A 13216-nucleotide genomic window follows, 5' to 3' on the forward strand; every position below is an offset into this window, starting at 1 on the left:
CGGCTGCTGCTGCTGCTGCCGCTGCAGCGCCCTCCCCCACACTGAACTACTCAGCCTGGCTGACTAGCTTCACCTCTCATGCTTCATCCTGCCCTCTCTGTCTTCACAAACACACGGACACAGAAACACGTATATAACATAATACAGAGATACAGCCTCTCCATCCATCACTCCATCGCTGCCTCGCCTCATCTCTAATCTCATTCTTCTGCCTCAGTTGATTTTGTCACTTGCAGCTCTTTCGCATCTCTTTCTATGTTTTTAGGCCGTACCTATTGTGGGTTTGTTTTTTTTGCTTCGTCACTCTTTCACAGCTCACCCCCATCCTCTCTCCTCCGCCTTCAGTTCCTCCAGCCTCCCACCTTCCTTGTGAAGTTTGTGTGAGCTTGTCTGCTACAGGGCTGATAATGCTGCAGCTAATCTTCCCTCCACTTGCTGTGTTTTGCTCTTTGACTGTGAGACAAAGCACAGTTACAGCAAAAGCTCCATCGCCCGAGTTCCCCACACACACACACGTACACACACACACACACATGCATACGTGCACACACATACATGCACACGTACACACACACACGTACATGCATACGTGCATGCACGCACACGTACATGCACACACACACATATGCACACGTACACACACACGTACACACACACACACACACACATGCATACGTGCACACACATACATGCACACGTATACACACACACACACACACACACATGCACACGTACATGCATACGTGCATGCACACACACAAACATACATGCATACGTGCGCGCACGCACACGTACATGCACATGTACACACACACATACGTGCACACACACACACACATGCACACGTACACACACACATACATGCATACGTGCACACACGAACATGCACATGTACACACACACATGCACACGTACATGCACACGATGGATCAGTAAAGACTTCTTTCTCTCACTGAGAGCTTTTAATTCATGTCTTTAGCATGATAACATCAGAACTTAAGGCGTGTCTTTATATTCAGATGCTGAACAGAAGAGACCAGCTCGCCCTCAAATCCACAAGGAAAGACTTTAGACCTTGCAGCCACAGTTTGCTCTGTGGTGAAGAAACTGAAGGAGTGCCAGGGGGAAGTTTCTGGAAATAGGCTGGCAGTGCATGTTTCAGACAACTGATAAATCTGTCAGATAAAAAAACAAATAAATAAAAATGTAATTCTCATAGCACATGAAACTGGATTAACCTGAATCTACCGATGATAATACTGTCGTCCACATCTCTATGACAACAAAATCGTCAATGATTTTTCTGAATCACTGGACGACAAATTCAGCTGTTTTCTACATTCATGCTGTAATAATGACGTACTGCTGTAGAAAAACATTGTTAGTATCATAGTCCCAGTCTACCCAGTGTCTGAAGTTTATATTCCTGACTCCTTTTTCTTACCTTCTGGTCATATTTTTGATGGTATTGTTCTTTGTGTATTTTGCTGTTTAGTCATGTTCTCAGTTCTTGGTTGTTTAGAGTTTAGTTCAGCTGTTGTCTTACTTACTCACCACGTTTCACTTCCTGCTTTATTTTAAGGATTTGTGCCTCGTGTTCAGTTTACTTCCCCTCCTCCCATTTTCCCAGATTTTTTGCGCCCATGTGTTTCCCACAGCTGTGTCCAATCCCATTTTCCCTCAGTGTGTATTTAAGTCTTTTGTTGGTTGTCAGTGCGTTGTGATCCCGCGCTGCTCTCTGGTTTTCTTTGGTTTTGTGCTTTTGTGTTTTTCCCAGATTCTTGGATGTAGTTTCCTCTTTGGACTTTATTTTCCCAGCACACATACTCATTAAAGGCACACTTTAAGTTTTCATTTGGATCGAGTCTATTTAATCGTGGAGGCAAAAAAACACAAACAAGAAAACAACCAGCAGAAGCAGAATGAGACTTAGCGTTTGTTGCAGCTTCACTGAAACCTTTCGATTTTGAGAATGTAACCATCTGCAGGTTTAAATGAGAAGTTAGATGTGCCCGAGGTTGGATTACCCACATGTAATTCCCCCAGGACCTCAGACTCCCGGGGGCCTGTGAGTTTCAGGTTCACTGCATGTTTTTTGGTACTTGTAGCTGCAGATTTGGTGGAGAAAGCCCTGCATTGTTATCTAATGCTGTGGGTCTGTCATTGTGAAACAGTAACAATCTGAACCTTTTTAAATTCAGGGTTTTTTGTGCTTGCTGAGTTCACGTTACTCAGTCTAGTCATTCAATCTAATTACTACCACTGGACTAATGGGCAAAAACCTCCGGAGCTTGTAGAAGCAGGAGCTAAACAGCTTTGTATTGATCCAGATGTGCTTATAGACACGCCATAGATGGATTGTTTATCCTGGTTTTTCTTTTCTGTTGTCAACAACCATGTGAAAACTGTTTTAAAAACAGTTATGAATTATTGTTTCATATGGTGTTTTTTAATTTGTCATTTAAAAGAAGCCTTTCTCAGATGACACTGGGCCAGGTGCACCCTGGACTGGTGACCAGTCTGTCGCAGGGCTGACACAGAGAGATTAACAACCATGCATGCTCACTCCTGCAGACCTACAGCCAATTTAAAAACACTTATTAATCTAGCACACTTAACATTCAGCTGCCAAGCTAGATACCAGCCTCGGCTGCACTTCTGTTTAGAGCCAATGGCTAATGCTAGTGTGAAAATAAGATGGCAAACCTTAAATATTATGGCTGCCAAATATTAGAGGGTAACTGTTTGGAGCAAAGTTGCTTGGAGTCGTCCAACGCAGCATCTCTGCTATGCGTCGGTCAAATAAATGAATTGTTCCTCCTTTTCTGTCTCATCTTGCGTAACAGTAAACATATTGCAACTCAAAACTCAGATTTATTCCTACGAATATTCAGAAAGTAAAGACAGTCAGTCCATAAAACATTTCCTAACTGGGACTCCTATTAATGAAATAATGCTGACAATAAGTGGTGTGTGAGATTGTTGACCTTAGTTTGCTCGAAGGTGTGTCCTGTACTGCCAAACAAGTTCAGTATACTCGGGCTGTCTCTCCCCTCATGCAGCTTCGGCTCCATCAGCAGTCTCACAAAGTGTTTCCACTAAGTAGTTATCAGCTTGATAGATCCACCCAGGGTTTCCCAGTCTAACTATGCGCGTTCCCATCAATGAGAGGCCGTTCGCCATATATGACCAATCACAAACATGACTGCTTGCAGCATTGTAGCATTTCATTTTTCATAGAAAAATAATCCACAGTATAGAAACACTATTAAAGCTACATGGAAAAACAGATGCCTTTAAATTGTTTTAGACCAGCAGTAAAGAGGAAAAAGGAATAAAGTTTGCTTTGCTGGCAGTCTGCTCATGAGGGATGTCTCGCTATAATATCTGAGCACACAGGTCGACAGGATCCTCCAGGAGTGGTGACGCTGTTGTCCAGAGAGTTGATTGGACAGCTAGTGGTGTTTTTGTGTTGCAGCATAAGTTAGGCAATAAAAGTGAACCAGCTTTGTGATAGAGTCAAACCCGAGCTTACCTCTTTAGGTCCTGAACCCTGCTCTGTAGTGCCGGCCTCACAGCCTCTGATGCTTCTGTTCAAACTCTAAATCCTTCATTTCCATCAGAGCCTAATTTTGTTTGCCGTGCTCCTGTGATGTTGCTTCAGAGTAAAGTGAATGAACGTGAAACCTGTAGATTCATCCTCTTCACCCTCCACACTCAAACACACATCTGCAGCCACGTAACAGCCCTCAACACACACACACTCCTGAGTCTCGTCCTCTCTCCTCTGGCTCTTCTCTCCAAATGGATTTTTCGTACAGAGTTATCATTATCATTCATTTAGGAGACAGGTTCGCTTCAGAGTAATTGAAGACACATTTGTTACAGTGCAGAGCAGAGGCAGCGGCTGGAGGGGAGGGGGGCATTCCCACGCCGCTGAGTCCACAGACGAGCTGAGGAAACATCAGTCGCTGTCTTTGTGCACGTTTCCCTCTCGTCACGTGATTGTCGTTCAGTATTTTTTCATTTGGAGCGGAGATGACGTCAGTGTCATGAAAGGCGACCTGTCAAAATGCAATGGCCTGCATGTATGAACTCTGAGGGGGATGTTTAAACTATAAGCGACAAAAAAGTGCCAGTTTAACATATAACGACGTATAACAGAGTGAAACACTGCATTCTGTGTGATTTTTGGCACCTGTTCTCCTTTAGTATCATTATGTTGACTCTACATGTAAACAGAGACGACGTCGTCTTTTGTTTTTTATTTGTTTGTGTGTTTCCATGAAAGAGAATCAGAGAGTGACGCGTCTGGTTCTGTCTGATATCAGGCAAACAAACAAGGTGCTAAACTCGGAGGGTTGGATGACCCACACGTGTACGTGCCGCTCACTCAACAGAAACAGACACATATGCAAGGACACATAATTATAGTTTGTTGTGAAGCTTCTGCTCATGGAAGACTCTTTACTTCACACTATGTTGCTTATATTTGAGTGTTTCTCTGCTTTCCTTTTCTGTGATGCTAGCCACAGTGATGATGCAACAAAGTACTGCACACAGCTGGTTTCCTGTGAGCTTTAGGACTGGCGTACAGTTGCCTTCAGTCTGCCCTCTAACTCTGTGCTTACTTGACAAACCAAGAAATCGCCAACTGCTACCATGGTTACAGCTACCAGAGGATTATTGTGCAATTAATAAGTTACTATTGGGGCGACCGTGGCTCAGGGGGTTGGGACGCGTATCTGTAACCGGAAGGTTGCCGGTTCGATCCCTGGGCTCTCTGTCCTGGTCGTTGTGTCCTTGGGCAAGACACTTCACCCTACTGATGATGGCCGGAGGGGCCGATGGCGCGATATGGCAGCCTCGCTTCTGTCAGTCTGCCCAGGGCAGCTGTAGCTACACCTGTAGCTGCCTCCACCAGTGTGTGGATGTGAGAGTGACTGAATAGTGGTATTGTAAAGCACTTTGGGTGCCTTGAAAAGCGCTATATAAATCCAATCTATTATTAATAGGCCTCATGTTCCTCTCCATCCGTGTTTGTGAACGTTCTTCGGTGTAGGACCTTCGACATCATGCCTGTTTTGTGTGTAGTAATTTGATGAATACCTTATGATATTGCAGTAGCGTGTGCACCACGTCGGTGCAATATGATAAGGTTTGTTTTGACACCGAACATTTTGGCTTTGGCAGCTGGTCGCTTTGTCCACTCTGGTTACCACAGATCGTGATTACTCATACTCGTGGGATTTAAAATGATAGTGTAGAGCCCCACTCACGTCCCACTGACACCGAGTGAACGCTGTCAGTGTAACAAACCGACACCTCTGAGGCTACAAATGCTCTAAGGAACTTGTCGGGTGTTAACTGACGATGCAGGATCATCTTGCATGAAGTGAAAGGCCTGTAGGGATGTATGAACAGCTGATGTGTTGAATCTATTTGGCTTCCATGTGCTGGGCTCTATGAATCACACAGCAGCAGCATATGAAACCATCTAAACAGATGATAAGCTGCTGTCCGCGCAGCTGCCCGTTATAACAAAGACTTTCTGAAGTCTCTCTCTCTCTCTCGATGACAGTTATCTATTAAAAGCTGCTGCTGACGTCAAAAGTGTCCGCCATCTTTGAGGAGAGCTGCACCGCTTTCCCCCCCATTGAAGAACAAGTGAGGAGGAACCAGCCGACGCGCAGTGCCTTTGCTGCAGTCACATACAGAGAGAGGCTGGTATCGGTTAGCTGTTGATACACGCAGACATTTCCTCCCATACTGACGGCGGGACACCGACAACAGGCGCAGGTAAGACTGGAGACGCTATTCCGCGAGATTTGAAGCCATTCGTGTACCTCGGGACGGCTTAGATTGTGCGAATCGAGGCGGAAGATGTTTAGTGTTGAGTGAAACCGTGGATGTCGGGTGTGTTTCAGCATAAATGATGCTGGGATAAAGATGATTTGTGTGCGTGTGTGTGCTTTTGGGTGTTGGGGCAGTGTTGTGGACGATCTGCAGCACTGTTAGGGCGAGGAAAGCAAAGGACGTGGTTTGGTTGGGGGGGCGGGTGATGCGTGACCTCCTGGGTGATAAATCTCAAACGCGCAGTGGAAAGCTGACAGGATGGGATGCGGTGCGCTATAATGCGCATATTCAGTGTGGGCGTTTTCAGCGCTTCAGCACCTTGGACAGAGCCAGAGACGGAACACACCGAGGAGGTGAAATCAGCGTCTCAGCGTCGTTTTCTTTTGTTCAAGCATTTATTGCTCTGTAAAAAGAGGGCCGGGGGGGACCCTGTTTTCCTTGCAAAGCCTCAAAACAGGTGTAGACTGAAGCGTGAATCAACGTGTCGCATTCACGCCACCTAGAAAGGAAATTAAACCAAACAAAACACGGCAGAGTCGCGGGACGTGGCGTGGTTTGTGGGGATGTCATGTAATAGTGAACTGCGCCATGGTGAAGTCGGTGGAAGGAGGGTAGCCCATATAAACAGTAGTGCGGGGGGGGCGTCGAGTTCTGTGAATGCGACGCTCCCTTCTTCCTTCTTTTACGCAGTACCTTCGCATAACATGCCCAATCCACGCCACGCGTCTACGTGACCGTGGCAGAGAGGGAAAAGGTGTGTGGATAGGTGGCTGAGGGGTGCGGGGAGAAAAAGGAGGACAGTGCCGGGGATGTCGGCGGTGAAGCCCGCACTATGACACCCTCCTCTCCCTCTGCGTCCCATCCAGCGTCTGTGGCCACGCACGAAACTGTCAATGATCCCCGCACGCGCTGTCTTGTCAATCAGGCAAGCCACATTGGCTCGCGCGCTAAATCGATACCTGAGCTCGACACAACGTGTAACAGTTGAAGTGTTTCTGATCCACGACAGTAGGAGACACACATGAACCACGACACAGCTGCCAGGTCGGAGCCTTTGACTGCTTTTCCCAAACCTGCAGGAGCGGCGAGCCCAGCAGAGTCCGCCCAGGTTATCTGTCAGTGTGTGCGTGCTGTGATTTACCACACTCACCATGTTAACTTGAGTCTGCGTGTTTGAAGGCTTTGGTAACAAACAGTAGCTAAGCTAGTTTTTCTGCCCATCAGTCACAGCACCGCGTCTGCTCGTAGAGGTGCAGAGAGGCGCTTGTTGCTTCTCCTGAGCTTTGATGATGCGGCAGATTAGACACTGAAGTGGTTTGGATTTCTGGCGCACCTGAAATTACATTACACTCCCACATGGTGCGTAAGTGCCTGGCTGTGTTACTGACACATGCTCAGTTGAATGTTTGGCACGTCACTGGAAATCTGCAGTGTGAGTTTTCCATGAAGCAAAGGCTGTGCTCAGATGGCGTTGTTTAAAACCAAAATCATGTCTAAAAGCAGAGCCTGCAGGCCGATGGCATCAAAGGACGGCCTACAGTTCGTAAAGCCCCTCAGGATACCCTGGTTGCTGCTTTTCCACAGCACGTTATGCGGTTGGACTGCAGAGAGGGAGCGAGGCAGACTTGGGGAGGGGGTGGGAGGGGATGCCAGGCCTATACTGCACACACTGTGAAAGGGCTGCTTTCTGGATAAATGGTGACTTGCAGCACCATCAGCACGCACTGATTGTTTCTTAGAAACACCCCGGCCATTGTTCATTTCACAGGAGCACTTTCACGCCTGCCATCTGTGAAATGAAGCTAAAGCCTCTCTGATTGATGCTGAGCCGGCCGGCGCAGTGCGTGTTTTGGTGCAGGTACAGCTCTTATTATTTGCTTTTTTCTCCCCTCTCCAGAGTTTCTAAGTTCGGCCTTCAGCCTGATGCTGAAATAATCAAATGCAGTCACACAAACCCTCTCATGCGAGTCCAAAATGAAACTAGATGCTTATATTTGATTATTTGTACTGCAACCAGTCTGGGGCGATATTTCTATATTTGCTGGAAAGACAGAATGAAATTTTGAAATTGTATTTATAAGCCTTATCATGTCTGTGACACAGGATTTCCTTCACACCTTGAATATTAAACTCAGCCAGGTGCAGCATCACAGAAACAGCTGAGCTCCTGAATCCAAGCTGAAGCTAGAGATCAGTCTGGGAATGATGGAGGCAGAGATGTACATGCATCCCTCTAAACTGCTCAGCGGTCGTGTCTCGCTGTCACAGAGCAGTTCAAGTTTTGGCTGCAGAATAAACAAAATCATCTTTATCGATTCAGCAGAGCTCCACCGCTGTTGCATGAGCAGCTTTGGTGGTCCAATGTGCCGTTCTCACTGTGGGATTAGTCACACCAGCTTTAGGTTCATAGTCCAGAGGAGGACAAGATGTGGCTTCTGAGGTGAAAGGCTGTTAGCTTCTCTGATGTGTCATAGGAGGCATTATTAGCCTGTGAAATGGCTTCAGCGTCATCAGACGACCTTATATTTTATTTTTTACATGTTGTGCATTTCTCATGTTACAGTGGTAGATTTAAATGGAGCAAAGGACGAACAGAAACACAGAGATATCCAGATGATTAAATCGTACTGACTGAGGGAAGAAGATGAAACCTTTTCTATCTGGAAAGTAAAAAGTAATAAATACGTTTATTGCTCTAATGTTAAGAGAATGTCATTAAAATTAAATTGAGCCTTATTGGCTAAGTTTAGCAGCTTTCAGCAAGTTTAGCATAACTAACCTCAAAGCTTTAAACAGCCAGCAAATCCACTTGATATTTGATATTTTGTATCCTGTTCATTGAATCTGCACCAAGGTTTTCTAAAACGCTGTTATGTTTCTAAAGTTGTTTTAGCTGTTGTACACAGACAGCTGTTTACAGCTGTTTACCGTTTAAGTTAAACTCACAGGCTTGACATGTAATGGTCCCTAACCAGTCATTAAGTGTCCTTTGCTTTTGTCTGAAATCCTCTCAGGTCACTACAACATGTGAAATCCACCCATTTTTCCTTCCTTTAGCTAGCGTGCTGCCAGGATCAGCCTCTGAGGCCAGGCAGACAGAGTGGAAGTGCTGTTATTTAAAAGTGCACATTATACTTTGGTAAACAGCCCCGCGGCTTCTTATTGAGAGTTTGCACTCGTTCACTGTGACTCGTGGTCACATATAATATTTTTCATTCTCGTTTTTTTGCTGTACTGAAGATTAAATTGTGACCCAGCTTTGAATTTCGTGTGAGAGAGAATCGATGTTGTCATCTATCACGAAGAAATCAAGGAGTCTTACTGAGTCAAACTCAGACAGGAAGAAAAACAGCAGCTTTAGAAGGAAACAAACGCTCAATTGTTTGCAAATGATCAGAGTGGAGATATTAAAGTGGCAGCAGCTTTCTGGTGTCCGGCCAGCCCCCACGTGACAACCTGTCACCTGCTCTGTATGTAAACAACAACACAGAAACAAGATGGCCCCTCCGGCGGCGACGAGACTGTGCTGCATAGAAGGCTTGATCCTTCTCAGCTAAGCGTGTCGTACGCAGTTTTTGATCATATGTTCTGATGTTCACGTCGCACTCATCGGTTTATTTTGTACAGTAGATTTGTCAAATTACATTAGGTTGCTTAGCTAAATGGTTATTTATAGAGATAGGCTGCACCGCACTCGTCAAGTCTCCTTTCAGCGCTCACACAGCGCGACTTCTCTAAATTTAGTTTTATTCATCTTACCTCAGCTGTAGCTCGTCACAGCAAACATGACAGCTAGAGAAAGTTAATATTATCTCCCAAGTGATGCTTTTGTTTTTGAAGCTTTCCTGGCACAAAAAGCCACGTTCGGCTTTCCACCGCGCCCGTCGTCACTCTGCCATCTGTCCTCTCGGCTGCTCTCGCAGGGTTAGAAACCTTTGATTAATGAAAGGAATTTAGAGAGAGAAAATGAAAGTAATAAGAAAGAGAGGGAGTGGGGGAAGGTGGAGGGAGAGGGTGCGTAAACGGGGAACGATTGTCAGGCCGAATCATTTCAAACACACACACGCTGTGAGAAAATAGCATAAACATACAGAAAGATGCTGAAAATGAAGCAAAGTCTGCACAGTTTGGAGGCTAATTCCAAATTCTAGCTGTAAACCAGAACCAGCCTTTCACAATGTTCACCAGGGAAGACACGTGTCCGATTTCACTGTGGAGAGCAGATATTTTGGAGTGGAAACATTTCCGTGTGTGCGTATGAAGGAGATGGTGGCAGTGGTTTTAGTATTTTGTATCTTCAAGCGTATCATTTTCACCCGACCATTAGCCGGGCCTTTCAGTGTCGCTGTGCTGTAAACCATCCATAAGCTCCTAAAGCTTTTATGTCTTTCAGAATAAAAGCATGTGTAGAGATCTTTCCTCTGCGTCGGTGAAGCATAAAGCCGGTAGATGGATCTGCTCGGGTCAGCGTGAATACGCCCTACACGCTGCACATTGCACAGCATTGTGTGTGCTCAGGTGAGCGCACAAGTGTGCAAACATGACCCGGTGTGGCGCGTGGAGACGGTGTTCACGGGAGGATCGGTGGGGTGGTATTGAGTGAGGGGGTTAGTTGTGTAATAAATGAGGCTGCAGTGCAGCTGATGAGGGTTGTTGGTGCAGATTAGCATCTGCAGGGCTTTTACAGAAACATTAAGCAGCCTGGTCTGTATCAAAGTCGTATTTGAATGCATTTATAGCGTGTACACGCACTGCCACTGCATCATCGCTGCATGCAGTCACTGGGCGAGGGGCCATCTATGCTGCCCTGCATCTGGTCCTGATTTAGCTTCTTACTAGCTTTTCTTTCACTACACAGATGTTCAGACTGCTGTGCATGTTGTACCAGGACACACAGGAGCTTCTTAGTCTGAACAGCGTCACTTCCTGGTTCTAACAAAAACATTGTGTGTTTTACAGTAAATGATATTTTTCTGTTGTGCTAATTAAAATAACCCCATTATGTGCTGTGGTAGCGCTCATCTGCAGTGCATGAAAAGGCTCATAAATGCATTGTGAGCAAACACAGTATCAGTGTTATTGATCTTTCTGGGCCTGTCAGCAGGTCAGAAATGCAGCTTCTACTGCAGGCAAGCAAATACGACAGTGTGCGACTGACTGCAGCTTTCTGACGAAACAAAGAAATACAAAAGTCCAGCTTCTCCAGTTTATCTACATGAAACAAAATATCATTATTTTTAAATCTGTCATAAAAAGGGAATTCTTTCTATGTCCACATGCGTTGGACAGATAAGGAAGCGAGCTGTTGTTTGCTATGTTTATGATCTTATTCCCAGTTGAATACGTCACGCCGGATGGTTTCGCAGACTGGAATTCTGAGTTTCAGGATGGAGACTGTGTCAGCGACATTCCCAGTGCCAAACAACTGTGACTGAAGCAGCAATGAAAGGCTTCCATACTGATGATGGTGTAACAGTCTGACGGTGTGCGTGCTGCAGCGTCGCTAACACAGCAGATATCCTGCCGCCGCCCTCTGCTGTCTGGGATTCCTTCAAACATGGTGTAAAAAGAACTTCTGCTGTGGTTTTTTCCAGAGCCGTCACATCCCACCGCCCTGATGTTTATTGCGTCGTAAAACAGGAGAGGTTGTGCTTCTAATTCAAAACAGGACCGTTGCTCCTCCTCTGGAACCACCTAATCCCGCTCGTCCCATCTGATGCTTCCTTGTTTTCCTCCTTCCATCTTTACTGCCAACATCACCCCACAAGCACCCATCCCGTGTGCCCCGTGTGGCGGCGTGTGCCCCGTGTGGCGGCGTGGGTTACTTACATGTAGTAACTAATCAATGAATCATTAAAACATTTTATAAAATGCTCAAAGGATGCACCGTTGTTGTGTCCGCACTTAGCAGACAACTGTAAATGATATCTGTCAGCAAAAATGCAAAAACATTATTTGTTCCTGTTTCTTTACTTGAATCAATCAAAAATGTCAACGACGGCACAGTTTGACAGGCAGAACGAAGCATGTCTGCTGCCCTAACCCAACAAGGCTGGATGATCCCACTGATGCTGTACAGCGTGTCCTTAAAGAACTGAGGGAATCTGAGCAAGTGGAGGGTAAAAGGCCCTAAAAACTCTCTGCATAAGTCATGTCCTCAAGAAACAGGAACAACCATCTACAGCCAGAAAAGGACCAGATATTGAGGCACCGTGCAGCACCGCGGGGAAAGAGGCTGATGGGCAACAGCTGCATCATCATCATGTGACTTTACAGCAAGGCAATAATCCCAAACACACTGCAAATGCAGTAAAAGCATTTGTGCACAGGAAACATACAATGGAAAGCTGTCAGTCACAGACTGAGCTCAAGGTTACAGAAGCAGTTTGAGCCTGAAGAGAAAGAATGAAGAATAAACGTGTTCGCACCAAATATCAACTTTCAAGCTCAGTAAACTGGTTTTATATACTGAGTCTGCACTTATGTTTGCACGTCTCCATGAGTCAGTGCATGAATTGCACATTTTTATAACAAAATACAAAGAAGTGAAGAGTGGCTGCAGACGTTTGCACAGTACTGTATATGTGTGGTGTGCTTTTCATTCGCGTCTCTTCTTTATGTCCACTCTTCCACAGCAGCGTAGAGTAAACGGCGTCTGCAGCGCTGGCATGTTGCTCTGTCCACCAATGAGCAGAGAGATCTGGACACTCGGCTCGTCTTTACCTTCAGTCTGCTCTCTGATAGCAAGTGAAGCTGCAACATCAGCTTCAAGCCACAGTCAGCTGGACGATCACATGTTCACTTCCTGGTAAAGGAGCATCCGCAGCTTTTTTTACATGAGATTTTACGAGCAGCTGTCTGATTGGAGTAGAAAGCGTGGGACTTTAGCCGCTGACGTTTCCAGGAAGCCGTTTATGAATGCTGCAGCTCCGCTCAGCAGGAACGCTGCTGCGTTTAACGGGACCTGTAACGAGTCGAGAATCAACGTGTTTTATCACAGCGGTGCGCAGCTTAGTAAACCACCTCGGGCAAGGACACGACGTGTTATATACTGTTATATAATCTGCCCTGGAGAACACTGTGATTATGTTGGGTTGCTTGTAGTTCTGCAAACAGAGAAGGCAGTACTCCGGGTCGTCACCCGAGCTTAAAGCTGTCACAGTCACCACGTCTCTATTCCAAACCCGTGTCTCTCTTTGGTCTCTTTGTGTAACATGTTGTATTTGGAGCTTCACCTATTCTGGGATGATTCCAGTGCTTGAAGCTACAGTCTGGCTGATGGCTGTCGGCAACTCTTTGCTCTGTTTATTTTAGGATTGTTGTTATCCCTCCCCCACCCCCTCCCACCTGAGCCAAGGTG

General features: G+C 45.9%; 1 protein-coding gene across 1 annotated transcript in view; it reads left to right on the plus strand.

The window, feature by feature from the left end:
* The first annotated feature begins 5621 nt into the window (after nucleotides 1-5621).
* Nucleotides 5622-13216, plus strand: part of snap25a (synaptosome associated protein 25a) — a 32509-nt gene continuing 24914 nt past the window's right edge. The window contains exon 1 of the mRNA XM_005917143.3: nucleotides 5622-5799. The gene's annotated coding sequence lies outside the window, so the exon portion shown is untranslated. The remainder of the gene's footprint in view (nucleotides 5800-13216) is intronic.

Source organism: Haplochromis burtoni, unplaced genomic scaffold, assembly GCF_018398535.1.
Source record: "Haplochromis burtoni strain Fernald_Lab_line unplaced genomic scaffold, NCSU_Asbu1 Contig_22, whole genome shotgun sequence".
Lineage (NCBI taxonomy): Eukaryota > Metazoa > Chordata > Actinopteri > Cichliformes > Cichlidae > Haplochromis > Haplochromis burtoni.